Below are 13,968 nucleotides of genomic sequence, written 5' to 3'. Positions count from 1 at the left end.
GGCAGCCCAAAATGGTCTAGACCTGGTCAGGGCCTTGATAACTCTGATTCTCAACTACTTATGGCATTTAAAACAGACTGGCCTCTTATTCAACTTTATTAAGGTCCACTTCACATCGATTCCAGCTTGCCTTCTGCCGGTACAGTCATGTTTTAGTCTTCTCACCCAGCAGTATTGAAATTTCTCAAAGGGCTACTACACACTTACCCATCAGTCACAATGTACTACCTGGGACCTCAATCTGGTCCTTCTGAGACTCATCCTCCATTTGAACCTCTGTCAAACTACTCCCTGCGCCATCTCACTGTTAAGACAGTTTTCCTAGTGGCTATTTCTTCAAGCACTTATGGTCAAGCCTCCCTATACAACATTCCATAGGGAAAGGTGGTGCTGTGACATCACCTGAAGTTCATTCTAGAGGTGGTTTTGGAATTTCATCTATACCAATCAGTCAACCTGCTTATCTCCTTCCCAAATTGTTCAGACTGTTGTCTCCATCTATTTATAGTCCTTTCCAGGAATTCTGAAGTTAAAGCCATCTCCTCCCAGAGGATATTGAAATTTGGTAAGACGATGTATCTCTGTGTTATTTGGCTGGTGTACCTCTCCCTTGAACACCAAGACTCACTGCACCACAGTTCAAATTACCTTATCTACCTGCTTCAGAAATGTGCCAATTTCTGAGAGCTGCAAGACAGCAGTGTGGAATAACCAGCTGACTTTTGTCAACATGATATGTTGTACTTAGCTGGCAGAGCTGATGCCAAATTCAGGAGAGCAATACTACAATCGATGTTTGATTGATGTAGCTAGAATTCCTCATTCCCATCATCCTGACAGGATGCTGCTTGTCAGTCACCTGCAGTGGGATTCACACAGATTCGTACTTTACTTGTTGTTGTGTCAGTGGTTCTTCAAAATGGTGGTGTCAGCGGTTCTTCAAAATGGTGGTGTCAGCATGGATCCCACGACCTCCCCTCCATCCACACTTTTTGGAGACCCTAGCTACCACTGACTTTATATTACAAGGGAACTGAAGGAGGGTTTCAGCCTCTCTTCCCTCTGTGCCCTCGTAAGAGAGCACAATGAGGCACAGGGTACATATGTGGCCCCAATGGACACAGCTAGTTAAAAAAAACAAAACAAAAAAACCCCCAACCCCCTCCCCCCCCAAAAAAACCTTCCCCCCAACCCTGATCTCGTGCCTATTATGTGCATGTACAGTGGGATCCACACTGACTACAACATCTCAAAGAACCACAGTTACTGTAGGGCAACTGTTTTTTGCGACGTAAGTCTCTGTTGTATTGGAATATTTATAATATGTTCTATAATAAAAAATCTTGTTTCCATGACAGATTAGTTTTTTAGGTAGTGAATTTTCTGCATCAACTAAAATTATTTTCTTAAAATACTTGCTGTTTTTATTATTTGGTGCTTGCTTTAATTACCATTTAGAAATTAACTGAATGGGAGGTATAACAGATTATCATTATTTATTTGTTCAGCAGTTACATTTGACTTTCAAGTTACAATTTTAATAAAACACTCAAACCTCTTTATATATTTTGCTTAATATAGTTTTAAAAGGATCAATTCATATTGTTTATAAAATAAGCTGCGGAATATAAGGGCATATGGATAAGATGGTGTTTCATGTTAGTGCTCTGTCTGTGTAAGACCCATTCTGTGATTTGAAGTTTCAGATCTGTGTATGGGAAACACTTTATGGATGTGAGTGTTTTGGAGGGGAAAGGTGACTAAAAACACATAGTGCTTTCCCACATGGTATTGAGGTAATTTACTTATACCTGGTGGTTCTGATAACGCTTGCTTTACTTTCTTACTGTAATAGAAGTTACAGTAGTTGGAACAATTGTATGTAACGGATTGGGTCAATACAAAGGAACAGCATGGCTCTTGTCGTATGTCACCCTCTTTCTACAAGAACAATTGAGTGTGTTGAACTGTACCATGTATTTTCTTAGAACAGGAATGTCTGTTTTAAATACCTGAATTAGGAAAACATAATGTAATCTTTAAACATAATGGACTAGTTAAATTATGCCCTAGTTTTAAAGGGGTTTAACTCCTGTTAACATCAGAAGCTGCACTCAGTTATGCTAAAGCTGAAAATGATTGAGTGTACTCAGCATGACTCAAGATATGTTACATATATTTGTGGCAAGCTGTTAATAGCATTCCAAAATGGCTGATAGTTGAAGAAGACTGTTTTGTTTAAAATGTGGACTCTTCATGCTACTAATTTGGTATCCATGTATTTGTAGTAAGAGGTCAGGCCCTTAGCTGGGGATATCATTTGGGAATACTGTGATGTAAGTGAAATCTATGACCTCTTAATAAGCATCAGGAGAAGGAGATGGGGATCATTCTACTATGTGCCCTGGGGGTACCTTCCCTGAAAGCAGATGAGTTGGAATTGTTCAACTTTTTATTTTTTTCACTTTTACCTTCAGGGGGAAATTGATCGATTGGAGATGATTATTCCACAATCTCTGAATCTTTCTTCCTCCATGCTGTGATGGGAACACCTTGAAGTTTAAAGGAGTTGTGTCTCCTATGTGCATTGTGGAATAAACCCAAGGAATTTATGGGGACAGCAGTCCTCTTAACACAGTTAATATGATAGCAGGCAACCTTCGAACTAAAGTTTGTGGACTGAAAAGGTTATTTTAGTTAAATTTTACTGACCAAACATGAGAATTGTCTGTATGGATGTGAGGTTTGGAGTTTTTTGGGTAAGTCTCTGGGAATGCTTGGGTGTATCTAGATGAGATAGTAGAACTGAGAATTATAATGGCAAATAGAACCAAATTAGAAAAGGTGAACCCCTAATACTGTCTTAAAAAGACCAAACTTGATGGGGGACTTGGGATATTGGCTTAATAATATGAAACAATGGAATTATTTCCATAATGTTTTTTATTCAGACTGACTTCTTGTAATGTTAAAAAAACCAAACAAACCCCTCTGTATGTATGTATGGAGAAATACATAAGTAAAATATGTAATTCTTGCTCATAACTTTTTTTTAACCAAGCAAAACAGTGAATCAAGTCTGAGTTTTATATAATGTATTAATACATGCAGAATGAATTGGGGGAAATTCACTTATGAACTCTCTCTATTCCTTGTTAAATTTTGACTTTTGTCCCTTAACTCTTAAAATATTTCTGAGGCATGCATGGAAAAGATGGGCTTCTTCAAATGTCTTTTAAAATGTATACTAAAGAAGCACATCTGTCTAAATTAATATAGCGTATTGGTACTTTATCAATATATGTAATATATGGATGTTCATTAAAAATTTAATAGAATTATCTGTCACTCTTATTACCTCCCTAACTGTGAATAGAATTGGTGTGTCTCATTTGTTTTACTGTTGCATCCCAGCAGGAAGTCCAGTCAAATGACTGGAAGAGGGTTTGGTGACTCATGGGGGGGAAGCTGGAGAAGGGTCAGGTTTTCGAGCACTTTGCACACTCTCTACTTAAGCTGTAAAAGCAATGGAGAGAGAAGCAGGAAGGCAGCTTCTGATTTACCTTTTTCTAACAAACATGGTGGAGTTCAGCATGGGTGTGGAAAATCTTTAATATTGTTAATATAAAAGCTCTCTTTAACCATAAGAACTTTTCTTTCATTAAACAGTGGTTTTATATTAACAAAGGTGAGGTTTTTTGCAAAAAGTTGAAAAATCTCCAGTCTTTCTTGTATATTCAAATGTGGAGCCACTTTTCCATTGGCCTAAACTATATCAATCTGTCAGAACTTAGCTTTCTGTATGATTTCTAATTATTCTTTTAAAACATATTTAAGTCACTTTGAACAAATTGTAGCATTTGTTCTTCTTTGTGATGTTGGGAATTGGAATATTTTATATTGCAGGACAGTTTTTCCTTTAGTCAAAATCTGTGTAATCTACTGGATAGCATATTTTCCTTGTATTTCCCAAACCTATTTGATGAAATCCTGGCTCCACTGAAGTTGATGAGTGTTTTACCAATGATTTCATTGGGGCCAGGATTTCACCTATTGAGTTCAGATACTCTTGGGATAGTTCTGTTACTAAAATTATTCAGATCAGAGGTTTTTCTGTCAGATCGATCACTGCACTTTCAACAATCTTCATCACCCCCAAATATTCTGCATTTAATAAATATCTAAACGACTCCTGTGGAAGAAAGATAGTCTGTAGTGTTGACCCTGTAATGCAGGCTCTGTGTGTGTGTGAAATCTTCCTCTACTACAACTCCAAATGCTTTTTCAAATAGAGTAATACTGAAGAGGAGGAAGTGAAAAATTCAGTGTCTCTTTTAAAATTTAAATCTTCTCTCCCTTCCTGTCTCACACTCTTTCATTTTTAGGATAGTTAAACGCTGGAATAGGCTTTGAAGGGAAGTTGTGAAATCCCTGTCATTGGAGTTTTTTAAGAACCGGTTTTAAGAACACCGGTCAGGATATGGTCTAGGTATAGTTGGTCCTGTCTCAGTGTAGGGGTCTGGACTAGATGACCTCTTGAGGTTTCTTACAGCCCTAGGTTTCTATGATTGTCCTTGATTTTTCTTGAGAAGAAATGATAAGTGTGTAAAACCTATGTCTGTTTCTCTCTCACATGCACAGTTTCTGCTTCTCTCTTCCTTATCTTTATACTTCCCATTCTTTGGTGAGTTTTTCTGCTGGAATACTCTTTCCTCCCTTCCAATCCCTTTCCTACCAAAAGAGGGCCAGACATCACTGTGATTGTCTCTCCCTCTGGCTGGGAGGGATGGATATAATTCCCTGTGATGTGTACTGAGTGCACTGCTCTGAAGTTCTCCCCACCTTTATTGCGTCTCTCCTTTCGCCTCTTCTCTACCTCCTCTGGTGTGCCTCAGTAACCTACTCTTTCTGATCCTTCTGTCCCTTTAAGATTTCCAGGCTAGTCCTATTATCACTGTACTAGATACTTCAGCAACAACAGCAGAATGAAGCTGAGATGATCCTAGTCAGTTTCACTATACAGCTTCTGCTGGGCCATATTTGATTGCATTATATGTAAGAAGCAGGAGCATAGGTAGCAATCCTAGAATTGCTATCTATCTTGGTATTTTCACAATCATCCTTGTTTTTCTGGGACTGATTGTGGGAAAATTCCTTAGTTGATTGTAATAGAATAATTCTCAACTTCATTTATAATCTCGATCACAACATTTATTTTATTCTTCAACTTGTGAATACTATTTATCATGCACTCATTCTCTCCCAGAGAGAGAGAGAGAGAGAGAGAATTAGTACCATTACAAAAACTATAAAATATTTCAAAGATGAATAAAGCAAGTAACCTGGTGTGGAGAAAAGTGTGTTGAATTTCACAGGCTTTAAATTTTATAACATAATCTGTCAACGTGGACGTGCTTGAAATTGGTCTATTAATGAAGATGAGTATACATGAACTGACCTGTTTCTTTCTGAATCCATTGTGCCTTTTTTTCTGTTACATTAAAATGACCAGTCAGTGCCTAATGATGTACTTAAAAATGACTTGGCTAGTGCTCCTCTGTGGGCATAGTGAGAGGACTATTACAAATTAAAGGCTAAATTCTACCCTTTGGAAAATTAATATGCTCAGATACTAAACCAAAATGATGCCCTGTATGGTGTGAGGTGAGTAGATCTCTTCCTACAATTTATTTTGAAAGTAACATCTCCGTTAATGAATCTAATGCTGGGAAGATGGTTGAAGGGGTTACCAGATGCAACTGTTAAATAAATACATGTGCAGTGTGGATATACTTTAAATGCTACTTAAATGTAATTAATCTTATTTTCATAACACTTTTTTCATTCTGTATGGTTCAAATATTCTACAACTATTTATGAATAAGACCTCTGGAAAGCAGCCAACTCTGGAATGGAAGATGACAACTAACCCCCAGTGGGAGACAGGAAACTCTGGGCAAGCAAAATAGGGCAAATCTCCTGCTCTCAAGAAAAATGCCGTGGCATCTTTACTGTTCACAAAGAGCTGACTGATCTTCACTTTTTAAAGGTTCCATCAAAAAGACCTCTCCATAAGTGATGCCAAAGATCTGCTTTTCAGAGGAGTAGCACTTGTAGAAGTTGTTCATTGGTTTCAAAGTTGTTCATTGGTTCCTCCCCACAACTCCCTTTTTTTGGCCAGGATCTCTACAATTACAACACTGTGAAATTTCAGATTTAAATAGCTGAAATCATGAAAGTTATGATTTTTAAAGTCCTATGACCTTGAAATTGACCAAAATGGACCTTGAATTTGGGAGGGCCCTAGTAAGGGGAGGGGTTGGTCACGCCGCGTATGTACATAGTATCTTGGATGGTGTAGCATGGTGGCGGTTTACTGAGCTCCCTTTTGTCAGGGCGAGGGGTTGCTTTGCAGGCACCATACCCCATTTAGCACCCTCTTGCACGCCCCTTAACAACTGCACGCAGGCTTTCACATAGATAACACACAGCTCCTGTCAGGGGCTGGTTTAGTAACCGAAAACTCTTCACCATCCTCAGGGTCCCAAAATAATGTCCATCACCACATAACAGTCCATATACTTAGCTCTGGTGTCCTCTCTCACAACCAGAGCTCTTCTTCTGTCCCTGTCTGTTCTCACAGCCTGTCCTCCCTGTTTTCCTAGCTGGAGCTTAGCCTTTCAGCATTGGCCTGAGTCTCAGTGTCTTCTCAGTGTCAGTGTCTCGAGCCCTTCTCACTTTCCTGAGCTTTCCCCTCTTCACTGCTCTTTATAGGGCAGTGGTCCCCAGCCTTTTCGTCTGGCGGGTGCCAGACAAAGGACCGTGGCGGCAGTGGAGCATCTGCCGAAATGCTGCCCAATTTCTGCGGCATTTCGGCAGCGACGCCTTTCAATGACATCGCTTGTCAGTGGCAAGTGGCGTCATCGAGAGGCATCACCGCCGAAACGCCGCAGAAATTCAGCGGCATTTAGGCAGATGCTCCACTGCCGGCCAAGACGCGGGCGCATTTAGATGCCCCCGCGGGTGCCCTGGCACCCGCGGCATGGGGTTGGGGACCCCTGTTATTGGGGAATCAGTCTGATCTCTCCAAGGTGTGACTCATTACGTAATCACGGCTGGCTAGCACCAGCCCTTAGGGGTCAGGTTACTCTTTCACAGATGGGCTAGCTGCCCCAAGTACCGCTTCCTGCTCTTTGCACTGCCATGGCCACACTGTTTTTAGCACACTAGCTGGATCAACACTAGTGTGAGTATGTCTCCCCAAACTGGAATGTACATCTCCATCTTGAAGTGCAGACATACCCTAAGAGGGACAAGTCCTCTTTTCCTTTACTTTCCCATTCTGCTCTCAGCAAAACATCATGTTTTCCCTGAAAAACCTGACAATCTTTCTGGTAGGCCCCTTGTTTTAGCTCAGTTGAATTGTGTAGTTTGATATCCAGTCTTTTTAGAAAATGTCACCCCACTCTTAGGACTAATATTATCATGAAGGCTGCGATTCTGTGAAGGAGGTTGCGGAAGTCCCTGGGGCCCCAGAGCAGGGGTGGCTTGGGGCAATCAGCCCCTGTGGCCAGTGCAGGGGCTAGCTCTCGGCCCCCAGGGCTCCCAGAGCACCAGCACCTGAGGCCCCTGGAGCTGCTAAGTTTTAGTCAGGGGTTTTTATATTGTAAAAGTCATGGACAGGTCACGGTCCATGACTTTTTGTTTATTGCCCATGACCTGTCCATGACTTTTACTAAAAATACCTGTGACTACATCTTAGCCTTAATTAAAATATAATGACCATACACCATCCCGACTCCCATCCTTTCAAAAATTCCTGAATGAAACGACAGGGTTTATCATTTCTGAAATATATTAAAAGGAACAACTCGGAACATTTTTCTGCTTGATTACTGACAGGAAAATTAACACAAACCATTGCTCCTTCATGAAGAAAATAGTTTCAAAGTCCACCCAGTTCTTCCATTGTTAAGCCATTTAAAATTACTGATCCTGAAAAGCAAAGCTACAGCACCACTAAAGGGGCTCATAGAGTGCATGGGTGAATGTGGAGGGGGACCAGGTGACAGTGGATGAGTTAGAAAAATTGCCATCGCTTTTCATAACTAATTACTTACAGTTGAAATCCTGTACTTCATGGAGATAATTAGTAACGTCAGTATTTTCATGCAAAGACAGACATATTTTTTTTAAATTAGTAACTTTTAATTTTTCTGCACTGTTCATTGGAATATGAAAGTCTGTCTCTCAAACATCTCGTTCTGTTAAGTATGGCCCCCATGACCATAGTATCTGAGCACCTCACAGTCTTTAATGTATTTATCCTCACAGCACCCCAGTGAGGTAGGAAGTACTATTATCCTCATTTTACGGATGGGGAAGTGGAACCTAGAGAAACTAAATGACTTGCCCAAGGTCACACAGGCATTCTGTGGCAAAGCTTGGATTGAACTTTGGTCTGCTATATCCCACGCTAACGCTTAACCATGTATGATTTCCAAAATAAATCTGTCTTCATTGCAGGACATTCTGAAGCTGATACTCTGGTACCTAGTCACAAAAGTACCTTAAGTATGGGGTGATAAGTAAAACTAGTCAGCCTTGGAGATGTAAACTTTCCACCAGTTGCACGGGATTTAACTTCTTGAGTCCCATTGGCTTAAAAGGACATTAAATAGGCAGGAAACCCCTCCCAGTTTTGAAAGGTTAGGGGTTAATAGTTTTTAATTTTCTTTTAAAATCAATGTACAGGGGAAAACAAATTATGACCGCTATCATGGGTGCGTAAAACTTGTGCCACATGACATTGCAATGGCTCTAGCCAAGCCATTGAGATACATATTAACCAGATTAGGTGGTGGTTTGTTCTGATTGTACAAATGGACGTGGTACAGATGTGTGCTGCGTATTACAAGAATATCACCCATGGTACGTTGTGGTGCTGTTATGATGCTCTCTTTGCAAAACAGGAATTTAACTGCTCTTTCATTAGTTGCATATTTCAGAGGCATACATTAGGGGTCTCCCTGCTGTCCCACCCTTTCAAAGGGTGCAGTTTGTTCCTCTGGTATCCCTGTGTCCTGTTTCTCCAGTGATGTCACAATTTTCATTACCATCTTGCCCTTTGTCACTGATGTCCTTTGTGGGCAGAAAATAGAAAATGGGTTGTATAGGCACTCAGACCACCGGAGAATGAAAGCAAAATGTTGGGACAATGCAGTAATAATAATTTAACTCATCAGGTTTATCAGCCATCCATATCCCTGATCTAGCCATGCTTCATAGTTAGAACTATTAGACTCTTATTTTTCAAAATCAAACAGAACTGAAAATCAAATTTCCATATAGTTATTCCAGTGCCAAAATGGTTTCCATCTCATCCTGTCCGTGGGACAAGCCATCTCCAATGTATTGTCCCCTGGATAACAGGTGAGTCTTGTGGCATTCCCTCAAGGTCACAGAATCTGGGGCTGTGTTGGACTTTTGGATCCATGTAACCTGCTGTAATAGCACCAGGCTTCACTTTGATTTAAATCAGGGTCCAAGAAACTACTGGTTTATCAATCAAAGATACTGGGGCCTTAGTAACACCAAAGTGTTGCTATTGGTGTTTTTGTATTCCCACTGTATGGAAATAGGAATATTTTATTTTTATTTTATTTTTGATTTAGATCTTAGATGGAAATCTCTGGAACCGCAAAGCAAAAAATGAAGGTTTAGATTAGAGGGTAACATCTGTTAACTGCGGTTGTTTGCATTGCTGCATATCAGAAATTATATGAAAACAGGTATGCATACAAATATATCTAGCTTTTGGTTTACTGATTATAATGCACTATTTATTGAAACACAGTTATGGCTAACAAATGGATCTCCACTTTAAGTAACTTTCCAGGCATATGAAATGTTTTCTGTAAAAGAAACTAAGGAATGGCAGAGAGCTATTTTGTATGCAAGAGGTGTTAGAAGCATTATTCGCTAAAATCTTTAAATGACTGAAGTGATACATTTTCAGCTAAAAAGAAGCAGAGGTATCTAAACCCCACATAATTTAGCAGTGAAATCTAACAAAGAAAACACCTTCAAATATTTGTATGAAGCTTAAAGGTTGCCAATATTGGGGCTGGTGGCATGATCAAATGCATTTGAAGAGCTACAGTGAACAGAATTGTGGCACTGCACATGTCGGGAGTTAGTTCCGAAAGTGAGCCAATAGAAACATGAATATCATAAACATAAGGCTGTAAAATACTCCACAACAATAATAATGTCACTGTTGTAATCTTTCTTCTCCCAAGTACCTTTCTGAATTGGGCCAAAGTTCATTTTCTTACCAGCACTTCTGAGTTCCACACCCATATTACAATTTGTATAATTTTATATTCCATTTTTCCTTGTTAATTTGATCTTGTCAGTAGTTAAAACTGAGTAATTTAACAATGGTGTGAAACATCCATAGGGAATTGAAACTTACTAAAATTTAATGTGAAAGAGAGACCTGTCTTGCACCTGTTATTCTGCACCAGTATACAGTGACCCCAGAGAAGAGCAACAAAGAGTTTCTCTTTTGAAAGAGAAGGCAAAAATTCTGCATTATATTAAGGAAGAAGGAGCCTCAGGGAAGCTCTTTCAATCAGGGTGAGCTGAAAAAATGCTGTGGAGTAGCGTCTACTTTTAGTGTCATGTTGAAATATGAGAAGACTCTGCTAGTGGGAGACCTACCCCAAACTACAAGTATAAATGTGATGGGAAGAGAACCTGTTGTAGAGAACTAACGGTTGCTGAGGTGGTAACTTGAAAATACTAAAGAGCTCAAGAAAAAAATCTCTTATAAAAGATGTAGCCCAAATTTCTTGAGTAAATTGGACTCATTTATTTATTTATTATTGTTTTTGGACTAGAAGAGGTTGACTTTTTTTTTTTTCTTGAAACACAGTAGTCTAGTGAGACACTGGCATTGCTGCCGTCTTTATTAGGATCCTGTGACTCAATCAGTTCACTATTCACCTGGACTACTATCAGATTTCTGCCTGGAGGACATCTACAGTACTCATGGGACAGGGCTTTATAGAGCACACTCAGGCCAGCTCTACACTACGGGCCTATATTGGTATAACTATGTTGCTCAGGGGTGTGAAAAATCCACACTCCCTGAGTGATAGTTATATCAACCTACCCCCATCCCCTCAATGCATATAGTGCTATGTTGATGGGAGAGCTTCTTTTATTGACATAGCTACCACCTCTTGGGGAGGTGGATTGACTGTGCCAACAGGAGAAGCTCTCCCCTCGGCTTAGGAGCGTCTTCACTTAAGAGCTACAGTGGTGCAGCTGCGCCACTGCAATGTTTTAAGTGTAGACCTGCCATCAGACAGCACTTGAAGTGCTGCCCATAAGAAATCAAAAAAGAGAATTTCATTGCTTCCAACTGCAAACATGATCTGGGTCAACAAACTGTAGTCTGTGGCGACTGGGAAAATGGCTATGTCCTTATGTTTTAAGGGGCAGAAGCATTTTGGGGTAAGCTATAAAGCAGTTTCCCTGCCATGTCTTACTGACACTTTAATTATAGAAAACAAGAAGATGGTTTTAGTTGACAACTTCTCATTGCTTCCGTATGTCAGACTTGTGTCTGTCTGTCTGAAAGCAGAAATAAGCAAAGGTGATGCTCCCCTATGTAATTCTTCTGATAGAAGTGGAGACTGAGTGGCATACAAAAACTATGAAATATTGATGTCAGATGAGATAATGAAGGTCTGATATCAGACCTAAAATGGCATAAACAAATGCTACTGCTATGTGAGGATGACACCCACAGCTTGCTTGACTGACGATGTTAAGGGAGGAGGATTTGATGTAGGGTTGCCAAGCCTCCAGGATTGTCCTGGAGTCTCCAAGAATTAAAGATTAATCTTTAATTAAAGATTGTCATGTGATGAAACCTCCAGGAAACTGCCAGGAATACATCCAACCAAAGTTGGCAACCCTAATTTGATGGAACCCCTGTGTAGGCGTTTGTAGGCTTTCATGACAAAGAACTTTACACAAGAGCAGAGACCATATTAGCTGCTGATGCTTATTTCAGCTTATAAAACTGCATCGTTCTTGTGCCTGAGCAGAAGAACAGTCCTTATAAAAATGTCAGCACTAATTAGGGTCAGCATGCAAAATAATAACAAAACTCTCCAAAATTCCTCTGGATCACCAAAGAAAGTTCCCCCTTGTCCAGCCAAAAAAACTCGGAAGAACAAATGGAGCTTGTAACATCAAGGTCAACCAATTTGAGCTATGCTAAAATAAGGAAAGTACGTTCCACAACTGAAGATCCCTCACTAGGACACCTCCAATCTCCACATGATTAAAGCAGGTAGAACTATTAGAGTAAGGATCTCAAATGACAAAGTGTTGCAAGAAGAGAGAGGCAATATCTGTTGTAAGCAGATTCCAACTGATTTATGAATTGAAGGGTTAAATCAACACCTTAAATTGGGCCTGGAAGGAAACTGGGAGTTAGTACAGATCGCAAAGCACTGGAGTAATGTGCTCTCTGCAATGAACACTCCTCAGCAAATGGGTCTGCACATTCTCCAACAGCTTAAGTTCTGAAGCAGTCTGAAGGAGAAACTCAGCAGAGTGTGGTAATCTAGTCTTGAGGTAACAAAAGGTATGGAGTGCTTTGGTGAGCCACACATCAGGGAGAGAAGTTTACAGCCTCATACCCAAGAATAAATACTTTTAGATAATGTTTTCACCTCTTAGCTCAGAGAGCCAAGAAGCAATTGGGAATCCAGTTGAGCACTCTTTATTGGACCAGAGTAACAAAAGTCAGGCATATTTCCCACTGGAAGGAACCAATATTGCCTTTCCATACCTCTGGTGGTTTCACACAACTCACAATCATAATTTCAGGGTTGTCTCTGGGGGCGGGGGGAAGACGGGGGCATCCAGGAAAGTTAATCCAAATTAACGGTGTGAATTTGAAGTGGATTAGCTAAACCACATTAACTCCCTCTGTGAACACTCTAATTCAGAATTGAAGTGGACTTCATTTGGTTTAGTTTAATTCACTTTGAAAGTGAATTGAGTTAAAATGAATTAAGTCAACTTAAATACTGAATAACAGTATTTTTGGGGCTATTTGCTTATCAACAACACGATGCTTTATCAACAGTAAAATACAGTGTATATTAGAGACCGACTTTGATATTGACCATGGATGTTTTTAAAAAATGGAGGGATAACTCAGTGGTTTGAGCATTGGTCTGCTAAACCCAGGGCTATGCATTCAATCCTTGAGGGGGCCATTTAGGGATCTGGGGCAAAAATCTGTCTGGGGATTGGTCCAGCTTTGAGCAGGGGATTGGACTAGATGACCTCCTGAGGTCCCTTCCAACCATGACAGTCTATGATTTGCTTTACAGTCAAATGCAAAGGAAGGTCATGGATGCTCTGCCTACCCTCTTTCTTCTCCAAATGGAATTCATCTAGATGAAATTGACAGCAATGAGTGTTACAAATGAGCTAAACATTTTATCATTTCGGACTGGGACTTTTTAAAAAGTCAAGCACCCAACTCCCATTGAATTTCCATGTGACATAGGAGCCTAACTCCCTTAGGCTCCTTTGAAAAATCCCCGTTTCCATCTAATAGTTCTGCTTTATTTTTAATTTTGTGTTCTGATTCCCACTCAAGGTTACATAAGTTACATACTAGTTACAGTCAAATAACCTCTTAATCTTTAGGGGGCCATAGATTATCTCTGATGTTTGTGTGTAAGTCCCATTGACCTCAGTAAGACTTCTGCACATGCAGACTGTGCCCTTTATTTGGCAGTCCCTCTAGTTGTTGTTATTTGCTCTAATTAATGGAATCTTTAGTGGGAAGGGTATTGTGTATTCCCAATGGTTTTATAATAGCCAATGTGTTCTTATGTTGGCTCTTTCCTCTATTTTAACAGGGTTTTC

General features: G+C 40.0%; 1 protein-coding gene across 9 annotated transcripts in view; it reads left to right on the top strand.

Moving 5' to 3' along the window:
* The window catches only part of ZNF521 (zinc finger protein 521), a 272,635-nt gene that overhangs the window by 35,513 nt on the left and 223,154 nt on the right, over nucleotides 1-13,968 (top strand). The window contains exon 1 of one of the 9 annotated variants that reach the window (XM_039525127.1): nucleotides 466-565. The exons of the other annotated variants lie outside the window; for them this stretch is intronic. The gene's annotated coding sequence lies outside the window, so the exon portion shown is untranslated. Of the gene's footprint in view, nucleotides 1-465; nucleotides 566-13,968 lie in introns of those variants that run through there. 9 annotated transcript variants of the gene reach the window in all.

The sequence above is a fragment of the Mauremys reevesii genome, linkage group 2 (genome assembly GCF_016161935.1).
Source record: "Mauremys reevesii isolate NIE-2019 linkage group 2, ASM1616193v1, whole genome shotgun sequence".
Lineage (NCBI taxonomy): Eukaryota > Metazoa > Chordata > Testudines > Geoemydidae > Mauremys > Mauremys reevesii.
The sequence above is the reverse complement of the archived record's forward strand: the minus strand, read 5'-3'. Positions and strand labels throughout refer to the sequence as shown.